We start from the raw sequence: 18,111 nt of genomic DNA, 5'->3' as shown, positions 1-18,111 counted from the left end.
GACCTCATCTGTCAAATGGGGATTAAGACGGTGAGCCCCACGTGGGACAATCTGATTCCCCCGTGTCTACCCCGGCGCTTAGAACAGTGCTCTGCACATAGTAAGCGCTTAACAATTACCAACATTATCATTATCATTATTATTATCACTGGGGTAGATAGAAGCTAATCAGGTTGGACACCGTCCATGCCCCACATGGAGCTCACAGGCACAGTCCCCATCTTATTATTATTACTACTAATAATAATGATAACGATGATGGTGTTTGTCAAGTTCCTACCATGTGTCGAGCACCGTTCTAAGCGCCGGGGCAGTTACGAGCTAATCCGGTTGGACACGGGGCTCACCGTCCTAGTCCCCATTTTACAGTTGAAATAACTGAGGCCCAGAGAAGTGAAGTGACTTGCCCAAGGTCACCCAACAGCAGACAGTAATAATAATAATAATAATGATGTTGCCATTTGTTAAGCGCTTACTATGTGCAGAGCACTGTTCTAAGCGCTGGGGTAGATACAGGGTAATCAGGTTGTCCCACGTGAGGCTCACAGTCTTCAGCCCCATTTTACAGACGGGGTAACTGAGGCCCAGAGAAGTGAAGTGACTTACCCACAGTCACACAGCTGACGAGTGGCAGAGCCGGGATTCGAACCCACGACCTCGGACTCCCAAGCCCGGGCTCTTTCCACTGAGCCACGCTGCTTCTCCGCGTGGTGGACAAGTGGAGACGTGGCGGACAGAGAAGTGGCAGAGCAGGAATAAGAACCCAAGTCCTTCCGACTCCTACGTGTATGCTCTATCCACTAGGCCACCCCGCTTCTCTGGGACTCTGAGGGGGAAATGGCAAGATAATCGACCTTTTTAAAGAAAAAGAGCCCCACCATTTTCTCCCCCATTCGGGCTGGATCTAAACAAACAAAACCAAGTGGGGAAAGGAGTCAATTACCCATGTTATTCTAGACGAAAACCACAGAAAAGATCCCTTCCAAGCCAGACAAGGGCATGAGTCGATACAAGGACACGCTATTGTATTTCTGAAAAAAAGATTTATTTGTTAAATTCATATTTTGTGGTTTCTGGATTCATTTCTGCTTGATTATGTTTTTTATCAAGCGATGGGCATTTCTCCACGGTGGATTAAAGGCTTTTCTTTTGTACGTTCTCCGCTTTCCTTTTCTTGAAATGACCTAGGATTATAATTCATGCATTTGGGCAAATAGCCTCAATTTCAATGCTTACAATTAGGAAGCAATACATGTTTTCCCTGAAAGGGATTATGGGGGGGGGGGGAAAGTGGATTAACTCGGGCAGTATTTCCGTTTAATCTTTTTTTCAAGAAAGCTATGTAACAGCTGTTTTATAAGCCAAATTTAATGGTAGCCAAGAGGACTAAAACGTTGCCCAGATGTGTTTTGGCACAGGCTACATCAGGTGTACCCGGCGGGGAGAGGGAGGTCGGTGAGGGGGGAAGAGATAAAGTGAACGACGAGGGAAGGAAAAGAAAGATGAGGAGGAAAAGAGACAAAGTATCCTTATGAAATCAATCGATCGTATTTAATGAGCACCTACTGGGTGCAGAATACTGTACTAAGCGCTTCTTGATTCGATTTATTGCTATTGTTCTTGTCTGTCCGTGTCCCCCGATAAGACCGTAAGCCCGTCAAAGGGCAGGGACCGTCTCTATCTGTTACCGATTTGTCCATTCCAAGCACTCAGTACAGTGCTCTGCACAGAGTAAGCGCTCAATAAATACGAATGAATGAATGAATGAATGAATGAATGAATGAATGAATGAATGAATGAATGAGGATACAATACAACAGAGTGGCTATGTTCCCCGCACACAGGGAGTTTACAGTCTAAATACGAATTGTCGGGATGGTCTGTCGACGCTAAGTTCCTTTAGGGCAGGATCTCATCTACCAATTCTGCTGCTTTGTACTTTCCTGAAAGTGTTTAATTAATAACAATAATAATAATAATAATGTTGGTATTTGTTAAGCGTTTACTACGTGCAGAGCACTGTTCTAAGCGCTGGGGGAGATACGGGGGAATCAGGTCGTCCCGCGTGAGGCTCACAGTCTTCACCATCATTTTACAGATGAGGGAACTGAGGCCCAGAGAAGTGAAGTGACTCGCCCACAGTCACACAGCTGACAAGGGGCAGAGTCGGCATTCGAACCCATGACCTCTGACTCCCAGGTCCGGGCTCTTGCCACCGAGCCACGCTGCTTCTCTAATTAAGAGCACTGATTGATTGATGACCTGATTTCCGGGCGAGGTCCAGGATCCTTCCGGTCTGAAGATAAATGATTTCATCTTTGCAAAGTGCTCTTAAAGCGAAAAGGGTTAGAAAATGGATCTGTTGAAATGGTATCGGAGGTGTAAGGGTAATGGGTGGATAATCTAGTAGTGGATAATCTCGTATCCCATCTGATTTGGGGGGTATTGAGATCAATAGCATCGAAGATGCTGGAGTATTGTGTTTTACTTGAAGGAACGAAGAATTCACAGGTGCATTTATCATAATGAAATGACTTAATAAAACTTGACTTGCTCATCCAAGACTAGGAATCATTTAAGCCTAGCAAAATGAAAATAATGCCGAGTCCATTTATTTTGCAACTTGGACATCTCTAAGAAGAATAGGTTAAGACCCCCTTTGTAGCGCCTCGTCGAATTTACCAGGCTGCAGAGAAAAGGTTCGCCGATCGGAAAAGATTTGGGGATCGTAGGCTTCCCTGAGGTTTAAACGCCATTCAGATTTTGAAGAAAATGAAGTGAAATTACCCTCCCGTGTCCCACCCTTGTCCCCCTTTGGCGGTGGCACCCTCGGGTCCCCCTCCCCCTTCGGGGGTCTCCGTCAGCTCATTCCCATCCAACCCCTTCCTACTTGATTCTATTCTTGATCCTATTTAGTCGCCACTGTTTTTACGAGCCGTCCTTCCCCTCGACTCTATTCATCGCCACTGTCCTCGTCCGTCCGTCTCCCCCGATCGGACCGTGAGCCCGTCGGACGGCGGGGACCGTCTCTATCTGTTGCCGACTTGTTGGTTCCGAGCGCTCAGTACGGTGCTCTGCACCTAGTAAGCGCTCCATAAATACTAACGAATAAATACCGTTGAACGAGTACTTCTTGTGCCACCCCCGACGAAAGGTCGACCCCCATCCAAATCAGTTTCATCCCCATCTGCTTTCATCCTGCCCTTGCATCCACCCAGCAACAATACTTCCCCAACCTTATTGACTCCCACGCTCGCTGCTCGTGACAGCTGATTCAAGCTTTTAACTCCCTCCTCAAGTCAACCATATTTATTGAGTTGTTACTGTGTGCGGAGCGTTGTACTAAGAGCTCGCGTACGGTATAAAAATAAACCTATTCCCTGCCCACAGCTAGTTAACAGTCAAACATCCTGCCCACCCCCCCCCATCCCCACCACCTCTTACTCCTAATAATCTGCATGACTAGTCAATTAAATTGAAACCAACAGGTGCGTTCTCCCTAAAATGGGGAAGCAGCGTGGCTCAGTGGAAAGAGCCCGGGCTTCACAGTCAGAGCTCATGGGTTCGACTCCCGGCTCTGCCCCTTGTCAGCTGTGGGACCGTGGGCGAGTCACTTCACTTCTCCGTGCCTGAGTTCCCTCATCTGTAAAATGGGGATGAAGACCGTGAGCCCCACGTGGGACGACCTGATTCCCCTGCGTCTACCCCGGCGCTTAGAACGGTGCTCTGCACATAGTAAGCGCTTAACAAATACCAACATACATATTAAAATCTTCCAGTCTCCTCTACAGTGCCTTCCTTCTCCGGCCCCCTCTTCATCTCTCCTGTCCTTCTCGGCAATATCTCGAGGAAACTGCCTGCCTTCCTTCAAATTCCATCCCCTCTATCTAGGCTTTCGATCCCATTCCTTCTCACCTCAACAAACCAACTGCCCCCTCCCTCCTTCCCTCCCTGACCGCCATCTTCGACCGCTCACGTCCCGATGGCTCCTTCTTTCCCCTATGCCCATTTATCCTCTTTACTGAAAAAGAATCCTCCCATGACCCCATGGCCCCCTCTCTCTTTTTCTTAAAGGTATTTGTTAAGCGCTTACTGTGTGCCGGCGACTGTTCTGATCGCCGGGGTAGATACAAGGTTATCAGGTTGGACGCGGTACCTGTCCCCCACGAGGCTCACGGTCTTAATCGTCATTTTAGAGACGAGGGAACCGAGGCCCAGAGCAGTGAAGTGACTTGCCCGGGGTCACGCAGCAGACAAGTGGCGGAGCTGGGACTAGAACGCAGGTCTGAAGGACCCCCAGGCCCGTGCTCTATCCTCTAGGCCACGCTGCTTCTCCTACCATTCTTCCCCAAACTCCTCGAGCGAGTCGTCCGCCCTCCCTGCCTCCACTTCCTCCCCTCCAACTCTCTCCTCGGCCCCCCGCAGTCTGGCTTCTTCCACCCCCTCCACTCCAAAGAAATGACCCACTTTCAGGTCGCCACTGACCAGCTACTTCCCAAATCCAATGGCCCCTGCTCCCTCCTGACCTCCCGGGACTTTTCTGCTGCCTTCCACGCTGCGGATGGCTCCCTCTCCCTTGAAATATCATCTAACATGGGCTTCGCTGAAACTCTTCTCCCCGGGCTCTCCTCCTATCTCTCTGACCTCTCGATCGATCGATCGACCGTACCGACTGAGTCCCTGCTGCGCGCAGAGCGCCAAACCGAACGCTTGGGGAAGCGGCGTGGCTCGGTGGAAAGAGCCCGGGCTTGGGAGTCGGGGGTCCTGGATTCGACTCCCGGCTCTGCTGTGTGACTGTGGGCAAGTCACTTCACTTCTCTGGGCCTCAGTTACCTCATCTGTAAGATGGGGACGGAGACCGTGAGCCTCACGTGGGACGACCCGATGACCCTGTATCCACCTCAGCGCTTAGAACGGTGCTCTGCACACGGGAAGCGCTCAACAAATACCGACAGCATTATTACAAGAGAACAGAGCCGGTAGATACGTTCCCTGCCTACTAGGAGCTCACGATCTCATCAGTCTCTTCCACAGGCTCTTCCTTTACCTCCTCCCCTCCGACCGTTGCGGGTCGGGGCGGTTCCCTCAAGTTCCGGGTCCTCCTCTCTTCTGTGGCGACACGCGTCCCCTTGGAAAACTCGTTCGCTCCCACGGCTTCAACGACCGTCTCTACGCGGATGATTCCCAAATCTCTCTCTCCAGCCCCGACCTCTCTCCTTTTCCTCCAGTCTCGCGTTCTCCCGCCTCCAGGACATCTCCACCGGCATGGCACGCCGACACCTCAAACCCAACGTGCCCAAACCGGAACTCTTCATCTCCTCACCCAAACCCCGTCCTCTCCCCGACCTTTCTCTCTCTGGAGACGGCACGACTCTCTCTCCCGACTGCCAGGCATTAGCCTCGATCCGTCTCCCTCGTTCAACCCACGCATTCAATCTGTCACTAAATCCTGTCGGTTCAACTTTCACAACGTGTCTAGAATCCGCCCTTTCCTCCCCATCCGAACCGCTGCCACGCCGCTCTGAGCGCTCGTCGTTTCCCGGCGTGATGACTGCAACAGTCTCCTCGCCGTCCTCCCTATCTCTCCCAGTCAGTCGTATTTATTGACCTCTTTCTAAGGGAAGAGCACCGGAATGAGCACCGGAGAGAGTACACTTCAACAGATTTGACAGACGCCTCCCCTGCCCCGAAAGGAGCTTACGGTCTAGAAGGGCCACCACCCTCTCCGGTTCACACTTCGCTCTGCTGCCCCACATCATTTGGCTGAAAAGAACTCCAGCCGTTTTCCATTCTCCTCCATATTAAACAGAAACTGCTCACCCTCACCTTTCATTCATTCATTCAATAGTATTTATTGAGCGCTTACTACGTGCAGAGCACTGTACTCATAATAATGAGGTTGGTATCTGTTAAGCGCTTACTACGTGCGGAGCACCGTTCTAAGCGCTGGGGGAGATCCGGGGTCATCGGGTCGCCCCCCCCGTGAGGCTCACAGTTAATCCCCATTTTCCAGATGAGGCCACTGAGGCCCAGAGAAGTGAAGCGACTCGCCCGCAGTCCCACAGCCGACGAGCGGCAGAGCCGGGAGTCGAACCCATGACCCCTGACTCCGAAGTCCGGGCTCTTTCCCCTGGGCCACGCCGCTTCCCGCTTGGGATGTACAAATCCTCAACAGACAGGGACAGTCCCCTGCCCACTGACGGGCTTACGGTCTAGGCACTCTCCCTCCTACTTACCGTCGCCAATTTCCTACTTCAGCCCAACCCGTGCGCTCAGTTCCCTAATACCGACCTCCTCTCCGTACCTCGATCCCGTCTCTTCCTCCACCGATCCTTTGCCCATCTTCTCCTTCGCCTGGAACTCTTCCCCTCTTCACGTGGAACGGTGGATAGAGTTTGGGCCCGAGACTCAGAAGGTCATGGATTCTCATCCCGGCTCCATCGCTTGTCCTCTGCGTGACCTCGGGTGAGTCACGTCACTTCTCTGGGCCTCAGTTACCTCATCCGTCCGATGGGGAGTGAGACTGTGAGCCCCACATGGGACAGGGCCGTGCCTAACTCGATTTGCTGGAATCCACCCCAGAGCCCTTCCCTCTCCATCCGAACCGCGAGTACGTTAGTCAAGTCGCTCATCCTATCGCGACTGGATGACCGCATCGGCATCCCTTCTGACCTTCCACTCTCCTGTCGCTCCCCTCTTGGGTCCATACTTGGCTCCGCTGCCCGGATTCTCTTGCTACAGAAACGTTCTGGGCACGTCACCCTCCTCCTCAAAAATCTCCAGCGGTTACCTATCAACCTCCGTCTCAAGCAAAAACCCCTCTCTGTTGCTGGCTCACTGGAAGGAGCACAGGCTTTGGAGTCAGAGGTCATGGGTTCGAGCCCCGGCTCTGCCACTTGCCAGCTGTGGGACTTCGGGCGAGTCACTTCACTTCTCGGTGCCTCAGTTCCCCCATCTGTAAAATGGGGATTAAGACCGTGAGCCCCCCGTGGGACGACCTGATCCCCCTGGGTCTACCCCAGCGCTTAGAACGGTGCTCGGCACGTAGTAAGCGCTTAACAGATACCAACATTATTATTATTATTATTATTATTATTATTGGCTTCGAAGACGTGCATCCCCTGGCCCCTCCTACCTCACCTCCCTTCTCTCCTTCCCCATCCCGGCCCGCACACCCCGCTCCTCTGCCGCCTCTCGCCTTCTCACGGGGCCTCGTTCTCGCCTATCCCACCGTCGACCCCCGGCCCACGTCCTACCTCTGGCCTGGAACGCCCTCCCTCCTCACGTCCGCCAGACAATCACTCCTCCCCGCTTCAAAACCCCACCGAAGGCTCCTCTCCTCCAAGAGGCCCGTCTTTTCCTCAGCTCCCCCGTCCCCGTCGCCCCAACTGGCTCCCTTTGCTCTACCCTCCCTCCCACTCGGCAGCACTTGCGTATATCTGTATATATCTGTGATTCTATTCGTTTATATTAATGCCTGTTTACTTGTTTTGGTGTATATTTATCTAGAATTCTATTTATTTATATCGATTCCTTTCTACTGGTTTTGATGTCTGTTCGAAATGTACATCGCCTTGATTCTATTTATTTGCTGGCGTTCTAATGAGATGTTCATCCCCTCGATTCTAGTTATCGCTATCGTTCTCGTCCGTCCGTCTCCCCCCGATTAGACCGTGAGCCCGTCAGAGGGCGGGGACCGTCTCTGTTACCGATTTGTCCGTTCCAAGCGCTTAGTCCAGTGCTCTGCACATAGTAAGCGCTCAATAAATACTATTGAATGAATGAACGTCTGTCTCCCCCCTTCTAGACCGTGAGCCCGCTGTGGGCAGGGATTGTCTGTCTTTATTGCTGAACTGTACTTTTCAAGTGCTTGGTACTGTGTTCCGCACGCAGTAAGTGCTCAGTAAATAGGATTGAATGAATGAATGACACCTAACAAGTACTATCAGCATCATTATTATTATTCTATCTGACAATCCACCACAATCCCCACCTTCTAAATTCTCCTAAAATCAGACGTCCTCCAAGAGGCCTTCCGTTATTTCCCCCACCCACCCACCTATGTCGACTCTAAACCTGGCTGTGTGCCCCTTAAACACCTCGATAATAATAATAATAGCATCTGTTAAGCGCTTACTATGGGCCAAGCACCGTTCTAAGCGCCGGGGGGAGATACGAGGTGATCAGGTTGTCCCACGCGGGTGGATACTCACCCCAGGCCACGAAACTTACGTAAATATTCTTTTAATCTACTAGTTCCCCGCTCTCTAAGCCATTTTAGCTATTTTAATAGCTATTATCCCCCCCCTTCTGTAGGTGGTAAGCGCCTTTTGGCGTGGATCATGTCTACCAACTCCGTTATATTGATCTTTCCCGATTCCCTTAGCACAGTGCTTTGCACGATTCTTTCTTTTTTTTTTTTTTTTTTTACAGCCCTCACTACCTGCCAGGTACTGCACTGAATGCAAGATAATCAGGTTGAACACGGTCCCCGTCCCGCACAGGGTTCACACTCCAAATCGGGGGGAGAAGGATTTAATCCCCATTTTACAGATGAAGAAACTGAGGCACAGAAGAGTTAGGTCACTGGTCCGACGTCACGCGGCAGACAAGTGGCTGAGCAGCGATAAGAACCCAGGTCCTCTGTAATCTGTAAATTATTTATTTCTATTAATGTCCGTCCCCCCCCGTCTTGACTGTAAGCTCGTTGTGGGCAGGGAATGTCTCCGTTTATTGTTCTATCGTACTCTCCCAAGCGCTTAGTGCAGTGCTCTGCACCCAGTAAGCGCTCAATAAATACAACAGACTGACACATCCAGGTCCCTCCTCTTAGGTCTTGCTGCTTTCTAATTGACTGACTGAGAATTGAGCACCTGATAGATTAGTTTGATGTCGTTAGCCAATCTAGCTTTTTCCACAAAGGGAAATTCTTACCATATAGAATTACAATAATAATGATGCCATTCGTTAAGCACTTACCATGTGCCAAGCACGGTTCTACGCCCCGGGGTAGATGTAAGGTAATCAGGTCGTCCCACACGGGCTCACAGTCCCGATCCCCATTTTACAGATGAGGTAACTGAGGCACAGAGAAGTGAAGTGATTTGCCCAAAGTCACACAGCTGAGAAGTGGCAGAGCCGGGATTAGAACCCGTGACCCCTGACTCCCAAACCTGTGCTCTTTCCGCTAAACCATGCTGCTTCTTTAATTATCCAATATACGTGAGGAAATAGTAGATTAGTAGAGCCCTTTACTAGAAAAATAATCATAATAATAATTACGGTACTTGTAAAGCGCTTACTATGTGCAGAGCACTGTTCTGAGCGCCGGGATAGACACAGGGTAATCGGATTGTCCCACGTGGGGCTCACATTTTTTAATCCCCATTTTTAGAGATGAGGTAACTGAGGCACAGAGAAGTTAAGTGACTGGCCCGAGGTCACACAGCAGGCAAGCGGCGGGGCCGGTCTAGAATAGCAGCGTAGATTGAGAAGCAGCGTGGCTCAGGAGTCAGGGGTCGTGGGTTCTAATCCCCGCTCCGCCACCTGTGTGACTCTGGGCAAGTCACTTAACTTCTGGGTGCCTCCGTGACCTCATCTGGAAAACGGGGATGACGACCGTGAGCCCCACGTGGGACAACCCGATGACCCTGTATCTACCCCAGGGCTCAGAACAGTGCTCGGCGCATAGTAAGCGCTTAACGAATACCAACATTTTTATTGTGACTATTAGGGATGAACAGGAGGAAGTAAAGTTAGGAAATTAGGAGTCGATAGCGCGATCGCAGACCGGCTCAAGGCAAATGACCCACCACCCCAAGGTCGGCTGGACTGCCCCGAGCGGGGACCTGCGTTCTGCTCCCGGCTCGACCCTGTGTCTGCTGCGTGACCTGAGGCGAGTCACTTCACCTCTCTCTGCCTCTGTTACCTCATCTGCAAAATGGGAGCCCCACGTGTTGCCGATTTGTCCATTCCAAGCGCTTAGTACAGTGCCCTGCACACAGTAAGCGCTCGATCGATACTACTGAATGAATGTGGAACCCGGACTGTATCCGTTCAGTCGTATTTATTGATCGCTGTACCGAGCGCTTGGGAAAATACCACAGAACAGTAAACGGTGACATTGCCTGACCTCGACGGGTTCAGGGTCTAGAGTGGGGGAGACAGCCATCGTTACAAATAACTAAAATCACGGATCTGTACGTAAGGGCTCTGGGCTGGGGGGGGGGGGAAGAGCAGAAGGATAAATAAAATCAGAGCTGTGTACATTGAGTCCTTTGCGACCGAAAGGAGGGATAGAGCAAAGGGAGCAAGTCAGGGCAACGCAGAAGGGGTTAGAGAAGCGGCGTGGCTCAGTGGAAAGAGCCCGGGCTCTGGAGTCAGAGGTCACGGGTCCGAATCCCGGCCCGGCCACTCGTCAGCTCGGCGACTTTGGGCGAGTCGCTTCGCTTCTCGGTGCCTCAGTTCCCTCATCTGTCAAATGGGGATTAGGACCGTGAGCCCCACGTGGGACGACCTCATTCCCCTGTGTCTCCCCCAGCGCTTAGAACGGTGCTCGGCACATAGTAAGCGCTTAACAAATACCAACAGTGTTATTATTAAGGGGTGAGGAAAAGCAGGGCTTAATCTGGGAAGGCTTCTTGGAGGAGATGTTAGCTAGTTTTTACACCAGCGCTCAGTACAGTGCCTGGCGCAGAGTAAGTGCTTAACAAACACCATTTTAAAAAATAAAAAATAAAACTGTGCTGCTTTCCTGTCTCCTGTCTCGGAGGTCCGGCCAGAACGATCCGCGTGGGGCGACGTACGGTTTGTTTTGTTCTGTTTCGCTCTGCCGTCCGTCTCCCCGGTTTAGACCGTGAGCCCGTCACTGGGCAGGAACTGTCTCTATCTGCTGCCCAATTGTACGTTCCGGGCGCTTAGTACAGCGCTCTGCGCATAGTAAGCGCTCAATAAATACGACCGAATGAATGAATGGACGTCTCTATCCAAGGTACATCTGGAGAAAAGAGTAAGATTGGTGCGGTTCGATCCGGTTATGAACGTGTCTGTGGGCGATTCCGAATTCCCCAGCTTCTCCCCAGGCAAAGCTCTTAGATAGCACCCGAACTAGCCGCAAGGCCTGGTCCTAATAATGGTAACAATAATAACATCGCTCATTCAGAGCTTCTGTGTGCCAAGCACTATTGGCTCGGGAGTCAGAGGTCACGGGTTCGACTCCCGGCTCCGCCACGCGTCAGCTGGGTGACCGTGGGCGAGTCGCTTCGCTTCTCTGGGCCTCGGTTCCCTCATCTGTCAAATGGGGATTAACGGTGAGCCTCACGTGGGACGACCCGGTGACCCTCTATCTCCCCCAGCGCTTAGAACGGTGCTCGGCACGTAGCAGGCGCTTAACAAATACCAACAGCATCATTATTTTCCCGACGAGGTACAGAGAAGTGACGCGTCTCACCCAAGGTCACAGAGCAGACAGGTGGCGGAGCTGAGATTGGAAGCCAGGACCCTCTGACTCCCAGGCCCGGGCTCTATCCACTGAGCCACGCTGCTTTTCCCTCAGTGCCTTTTAATAACGACTTTTAATGCCTTATCTTCTTTCGGTACTTTTCAATCTAGGATGGCTGACGTCGGTCCTCCTCTCTGGTTAATTCGGCAACACGGTCCCAAATCTGATCCAGGGAGAGAAAAGTCTCCCCGAATTCTACCAGAAAGGGGAAGGATTGCGAGTGGGTTGTTCTTCAGATATAAAGCTATTCCGGCAGCCTTTCATTACCATCAGCTCCTGCTCTCCCCTGACCCGAGGTTTGGATTTAGGTAAATTGTAGCGTTGAGGCATTTGTGAAGTGCTTACTCTGTGCCAATCACTGTGATGATAATAATAATAATAATAATAACGATGTTGGTATCTGTTGAGCACCTACTCTGTGCCGAGCACCGTTCTAAGCGCCGGGGGGAGATGCGGGGTCATCAGGTCGTCCCACGTGAGGCTCACGGTCTTCATCCCCATTTTACAGGTGAGGGAACTGAGGCCCAGAGAAGTGAAGTGACTCGCCCACAGCCGCCAGGTGGCGGAGCCGGGATTCGAACCCATGACCTCTGACTCCCAAGCCCGGGCTCTTCCCACTGAGCCACGCTGCTGCTCTAAGCGCTGTACCGCACTAAGCGCTGGGGTGGATACAAGATGATCGGGTCCCACACGGGGCTCACGGCCTCAGATACCTCGTCTGTAAACTGGGGATTAAAACTGTGAGCCCCACGTGGGACAGACTGATCCCCTTGTATCCCCCCAGCGCTTAGAACGGCGCTTTGCACGTAGTAGGCGCTCAACAAATACCGTTCTTATTGGTAGTAGGAGGGGGAATTCATTCAGTCGGTCATTCGGTCGTATCTACTGGGCGCTTACGGTGTGCAGAGCACTGGGGTAAGCGCTTGGAAAGTACAATTGGGCAACAGGTAGCGACAATCCCTACCCAACGACGGGCTCGCAGTCTAGACGGGGGGGAGACAGGCAACAGAACAGAACAAAGCCAAACCAGGGACTGGATCCCATTTCACCGACGAGAGGAAGTGAAATTCATTCATTCGGTAGTATTTATTGAGCGCTTACTACGCGCAGACCGCTGTACTAAGCGCTTGGAACGGACAACGACTTACCCAAGGCCAGCCAGCAGACAAGTGCCGGAGCGGGGACCGGAACCCGTGTCGCTCTTCGACTTCATTTTGCAAACTAAGAAAATGCTCTCATTGCTTTTTCCACTGATTAGGGAGTCGTGCCGCTGCAGATGTTTTCCAACTCATTGCAGATTCGAACTCTGATGCATCTAACACTCTGACTTTTACTGATAACATTTTAAAATGTAGATTGCTGCCTAATTTTAGCTCTACGAATTTAAAAAAAAAAAAAAAAATCCCATTTGTCTCCATCCCAGAAATAAAAATGATTATAGTCAAGGTTTAAGAGAGGGCTAGGCTTTGCACCGTAAGATCATTTGGGTTTCTTGCTTTGTTTTTTTTAATGGTATTTGTTAATCGCTTACTATGTGGTGCCGGGCCCCGTACTACGTTCTGGGGTGGACACGAGACGATCAGGTTGGACACGGCCTCCGTCCCGGGTGAGGCTCACAGTATCGAGCCCCGTTTTACGTGTGAGGGGGCTGAGGCGCAGAGAAGTGAAGTGATTTGCTCGAGGCGGCACAGCGGACGAGCGGCGGAGCCGAGATCAGAACTCAGGTCCTTCTGACTCCCAGGCCCGTGCTCTAATCCGCTAGCCACCTCTGCTTCTCGTTGCGGGAAGGGAACGTGTGTCTGTTTGTACCGTACTCTCCCGAGGGCTTAGAACAGCGTCCGGCACCCGGTAAACGCTCGGTAAATGCGACTGCCTGACTGATCGAGGTCACGTCCTCCTCCGGGAGGCCTCCCCAGACTGAGCCCCCCTTTCCCTCTGCTCCTCCTCCCCTCCCCATCGCCCCGACTCCCACCGTCCGCTCTTCCCCCTTCCCCTCCCCTCCGCGCTGTGCTCGTCCGTATATATTATTTATTACCCTATCTATTTGATTACGGGGTGTGTAGCGCCTCGCTTCTGTTTGTCTTGACGCCGCCGTCTCGTCTCGCTTTGTCCTGTTTCGCTCTGCCGGCCGTCTCCGGACCGTGAGCCCGTCGTCGGGCAGGGACGTCTCTATCTGTTGCCGGACCGTACATTCCCGGCGCTCAGTACAGTGCTCGGCACGTAGTGAGCGCTCAGTGAAGCCGACTGAATGAGCATCCGATGAAAAGAGAGAAATCTGCTGGCAGAGTACAGCTGTAAATCACATCTCCTAGCCCTGCGGGTCAAATTACTGAGTGTATTAGGTGTCTCTTTTAACTCTCGCCGCTACCTTAACAACCGTCCTGTTGTCGGACTGATAAATACTAAAAAATGCGGTATTTATTAAAAGCTTGCTAGATGCCAAGCGCTATACCGAGAGGCAGCACAGGCTAGCGGAAAGAGCGCAGCCCTGCAAGTCAGTGGACCTGGGTTCTAATCCCGGCTCTGCCAATTTATAATACTAATAATAATGTTGGTATTTGTTAAGCGCTCACTGTGCGCAGAGCACCGTTCTAAGCGCTGGGGGGGACACGGGGGAATCGGGTCGTCCCACGTGAGGCTCCAGGTTAATCCCCATTTTCCAGATGAGGTAACTGAGGCCCAGAGAAGCGAAGCGACTCGCCCACAGTCACCCAGCTGCCGAGTGGCGGAGCCGGGAGTCGAACCCGCGGCCTCTGACTCCGAAGCCCGGGCTCTTTCCACCGAGCCGCTCTGCCTGCTCTGTCACCCTGGGCAAGTCACTTCACCGCTCGGTGCCTCAGTTGCCTCGTCTGGAAAACGGGGATTCGATACCCGCTCTCCCTTGTCCCACTGTTCTAAGCGTTGGATTAGATACAAGCCCATCGGGCGGGACACAGTCCGTGTCCCACGTGGGGTTCACGGTCTTCATTCCTACTTCACAGATGAGGTCACCGAGGCCCAGAGAAGTGAAGCCACTTGCCCGAGGTCACACGGGAGAGAAGCGGCGGAGCCGGGATTGGAACCCGGGTCCTTCTGAGGCCCGGGCCCGGGCTCTATCCCCCCCAGGCCACGTTGCTTCCTCGTGGCAGGGGGGTTGTTTCTTAGGATCGATCAATCGTATTTATCGGGCGCTCACTGCGTGCAGAGCACCGTGCTGACGCTTGGGAGAGTCCAGTATCACCATGCCGCATTTACTGGGCTGCGCCGAATTCGCAGAGTTTCCGTTTTCACAGCTGATCGCCGTAATCGCTAGCAGAAAAATGCTACCGTGAGACTATTCCTTGGGACTGTATTTCTTTGTTTTTTCACTTTCTCCCCAGTGACGGAAACGACATTTTATCTCCTCCAGAGGAGAAGGTATCAGCGCGCTCATCCGTACGCAGGCCGAGTACTGATGCGGAGCTAGGGCGGTATAAATCTTCAACGGGAGGCTTCATTTAGCGAAGAGGAGGAGAGGCTTCGTATCCCCCGTGCCTTCCAGGGAAATGCGAGGCCGATGATAATGAAGTCTCCCGTCGAGCGTGACCGATGAAACCTCAGGCTTGAGACCGCAGAACCGAGCCCCTAAATTCCCACGAATGAACGGCTGGACCAACGGGCGAATGAAAGCACGAACCGAGGAGCCGATGGGGGACACGGTGGTCGGCGGCGTGCCCATCGCGCGTTCGCTGCTGCCGGTAAGTGCTTGGCACAGCGTTCCGTGCACGCCGAGCGCTCCGTGAGTACAGTTAAATGAACCGACGCCGGTCGTGTTCCTCCTGGGCACGGAAAAACTGCGCTACCTGTTAAACGCCTACCGGGTGCCGAGCACCGTTCTCAGCACTGGGGCGGGTAAAGATAATCAGATAAGCAGCGTGGCTCGGCGGAAAGAGCACGGGCTTGGGAGTCAGAGGTCACGGGTTCGAATCCCGGCTCGGCCGCTTGTCAGCCGTGCGACTGTGGGCGAGTCGCCTCACTTCTCTGGGCCTCGGTGACCTCATCTGGAAAATGGGGACGAAGACCGTGAGCCCCACGTGGGACGACCTGATTCCCGTGTGTCTACCCCAGCGCTTAGAACAGGGCTCGGCGCCTAGTAAGCGCTTAACAGATACCAACATTATCATCACTATTCTAATCAGCTTGCCCGGGGTCACACAGCAGGTGAGTGGCGGAGGCGGGATTAGAACTCTGGTCCTCCCACTCTCGGGCCCATGCTCTTTCCATTCGACCACGCTGCTTCTCTCTTCCCCCATTTCGCGTGAGCGGGGCTAGCTGGAGCGACCTCCGCCCTGTTTCCCCATACGTTAAAACACACCCCATAAGCGCCGGGGTAGATAGAAGATACAAGATATTCAGACCCCCTCGTCGGGCTTCCAATCTAAGTAAGAGGGAGAACAGGGATCGAATCCCCATTTGGCAGTTAGGGGAACTGAGGCCCGGAGAAGTTAAGTGACTTGCCCAAGGTCACCCGACAGGTAAGTCGTCCGCTCAACCGTATATGTCTTCGTTACCCTATTTATTTCGTCAATGAGATGGACATCACCCCGATTCTGTTTATTTGCTGTCGCTTTAATGAGACGTTCTTCCCCTCCATCCTGTTTATCGGCCCTTGTCCTCGTCCGCCCGTCTCCCCCGATTAGACCGTGAGCCCGTCGGGGGGCAGGGGCGGTCTCTATCTGTTGCCCATCTGTACGTTCCAAGCGCTTAGTACAGTGCTCTGCACATAGTAAGCGCTCAATAAATACTATCGAACGAATGAATGAAAGGTAAGTGGCAGAGCTGGAACTAAAACTCGGGTCCTCTGACTCCCAGGTCTGGGCTTTTCAACAGTGTTTTTCAATAGTATTTATTGAGCGCTTCCTATGTGCAGAGCGCCGTACTAAGCGCTCGGAACGAACAAGTCGGCAACAGAGAGAGACGGTCCCCGCCGTCCGACGGGCTCGCGGTCCGATCGGGGGAGACGGACGGACGAGAACCGTGGCGATGAATAGAGTCGAGGGGAGGGACGGCTCGTGAAAACCGACGGCGACTGAATAGAATCGCGGCGACGTACATCCCATTAACAAAAGAAACGGGGTGATGAAGATATATACAGTCGAGCGGACGAGTACGGTGCTGAGGGGGTGGGACGGGAGAGGGGGAGGAGCGGAGGGAAACGGGGGGAACCGCTAGGCCACGCTGCCTCTCACGGATGCTAACAAATCCAACGGCGTCCACTCCATCCTAACCCTCCTCGACCTCTCGGTTGCCTACGACGCTGTCGACCGCCCCCTTCTCCTGGACATTCTCCAACTCTGTCTGCACTGTTTCCTCTCCCGGTTCTCCTCCTCTGTCTCTGGCCGCTCATTCTCAGTCTCTTCCGCGGTCTCCTCCTCTGCCTCCCAACCCCTAACTGCGGGGGACCCTCGAGGTTCAGTTCCGGGTCCCCCTCTATTCTCCATCTCCACCCGCTCCCTTGGCAAGTCATTCGCTCCCACGGCTTCAGCTACTACTTCTACGCAGACGATTCCCAGATCTCCATCTCCGGCTCCGATCTCTCCGCTTCTCTGCGGCCTCGTATCTCCTCCTGGCTGCGGGACGTGTCTAACTTAACGTGTCCGAAACAGAACTCCTCGTCTTCCCACCGAAACCCCGTCCTCCCCGCCGCCTTTCCCATTACCGTCTCACGAGCCCGTAACCTTGACGTTATCCTCGACTCGTCTCTCTCATTCAACCCACACAGTCGAGCTGTCGCCAACTCCTGCCGGTTCTGTCGAAACGACGTCGCTAAAATCCGCCCTTCCCTCTCCGTCCTGACTGCCAACGTGTTGATCCGAGCACTTATCCTGTCCCACACCTTGACTGCTGCATCGACCTCCCTGCTGACCTTTCTGCCTCCTGTCTCCCCCGCCCCCCCCATTCCAGTCCATATTTTACTCTGCTGCCTGGATTATTTTTTGAAAAAAGTTCAGTCCACATTTCCCCTCTTCTCGAGAACCTCTGGCGGTTGCCCACCCACCTCCACATCACCCAGAAACACTTTACTGTAGGTTTCAAAGCACTCGATCACCTTTCCCCCTCCTACCTTACCTGCCCGATTTCCTTCTGCGACCTAGGCCGGGCGCTTTACTCCTCTAACCCCGACCTTCTTACTGCACCTCGATCTCATCCATCTCAGATGCTGATTCTCTGCCCATGTCTCCTCCCTTTAGCCTGGAATTCCCTTCCCCTTCAAAACAATCATAATAATCATGGTGTTTGTTAAGCGCTTACTATGCGCCAGGCACCGTACTAAGCGCTGGAAGTGGAGACAAGCAAATCCGGTTGGACACAGTCCCATCTGGGCTCACGGCCTCAATCCCCGTTTTACAGAGGAGGTACCTGAGGCACAGAGGCGCGAAGTGACTTGTCCAAGGTCACACAGCAGACAAGTGGCTGAGCAGCGACTGGAACACGTGACCCGCTGACGTTCCCCGTCAGTGGGCAGGGACTGCATCTGTTGCCGATCTGTCCGTTCCAAGCGCTTAGTCCGGCGCTCTGCACATAGTAAGCGCTCAATAAATACTACTGAATGAATTCCAGGCCCGTCCTCCACCCACTAGGCCATATATGAC

The 18,111-nt window shown here is 52.8% G+C and overlaps 1 protein-coding gene across 1 annotated transcript in view; it reads right to left on the bottom strand.

Moving 5' to 3' along the window:
* The window catches only part of SERGEF (secretion regulating guanine nucleotide exchange factor), a 273,746-nt gene that overhangs the window by 201,437 nt on the left and 54,198 nt on the right, over positions 1–18,111 (bottom strand). The window lies entirely within an intron of this gene.

Source organism: Ornithorhynchus anatinus, chromosome 3 (genome assembly GCF_004115215.2).
Source record: "Ornithorhynchus anatinus isolate Pmale09 chromosome 3, mOrnAna1.pri.v4, whole genome shotgun sequence".
Taxonomy (NCBI): domain Eukaryota; kingdom Metazoa; phylum Chordata; class Mammalia; order Monotremata; family Ornithorhynchidae; genus Ornithorhynchus; species Ornithorhynchus anatinus.
The sequence above is the reverse complement of the archived record's forward strand: the minus strand, read 5'-3'. Positions and strand labels throughout refer to the sequence as shown.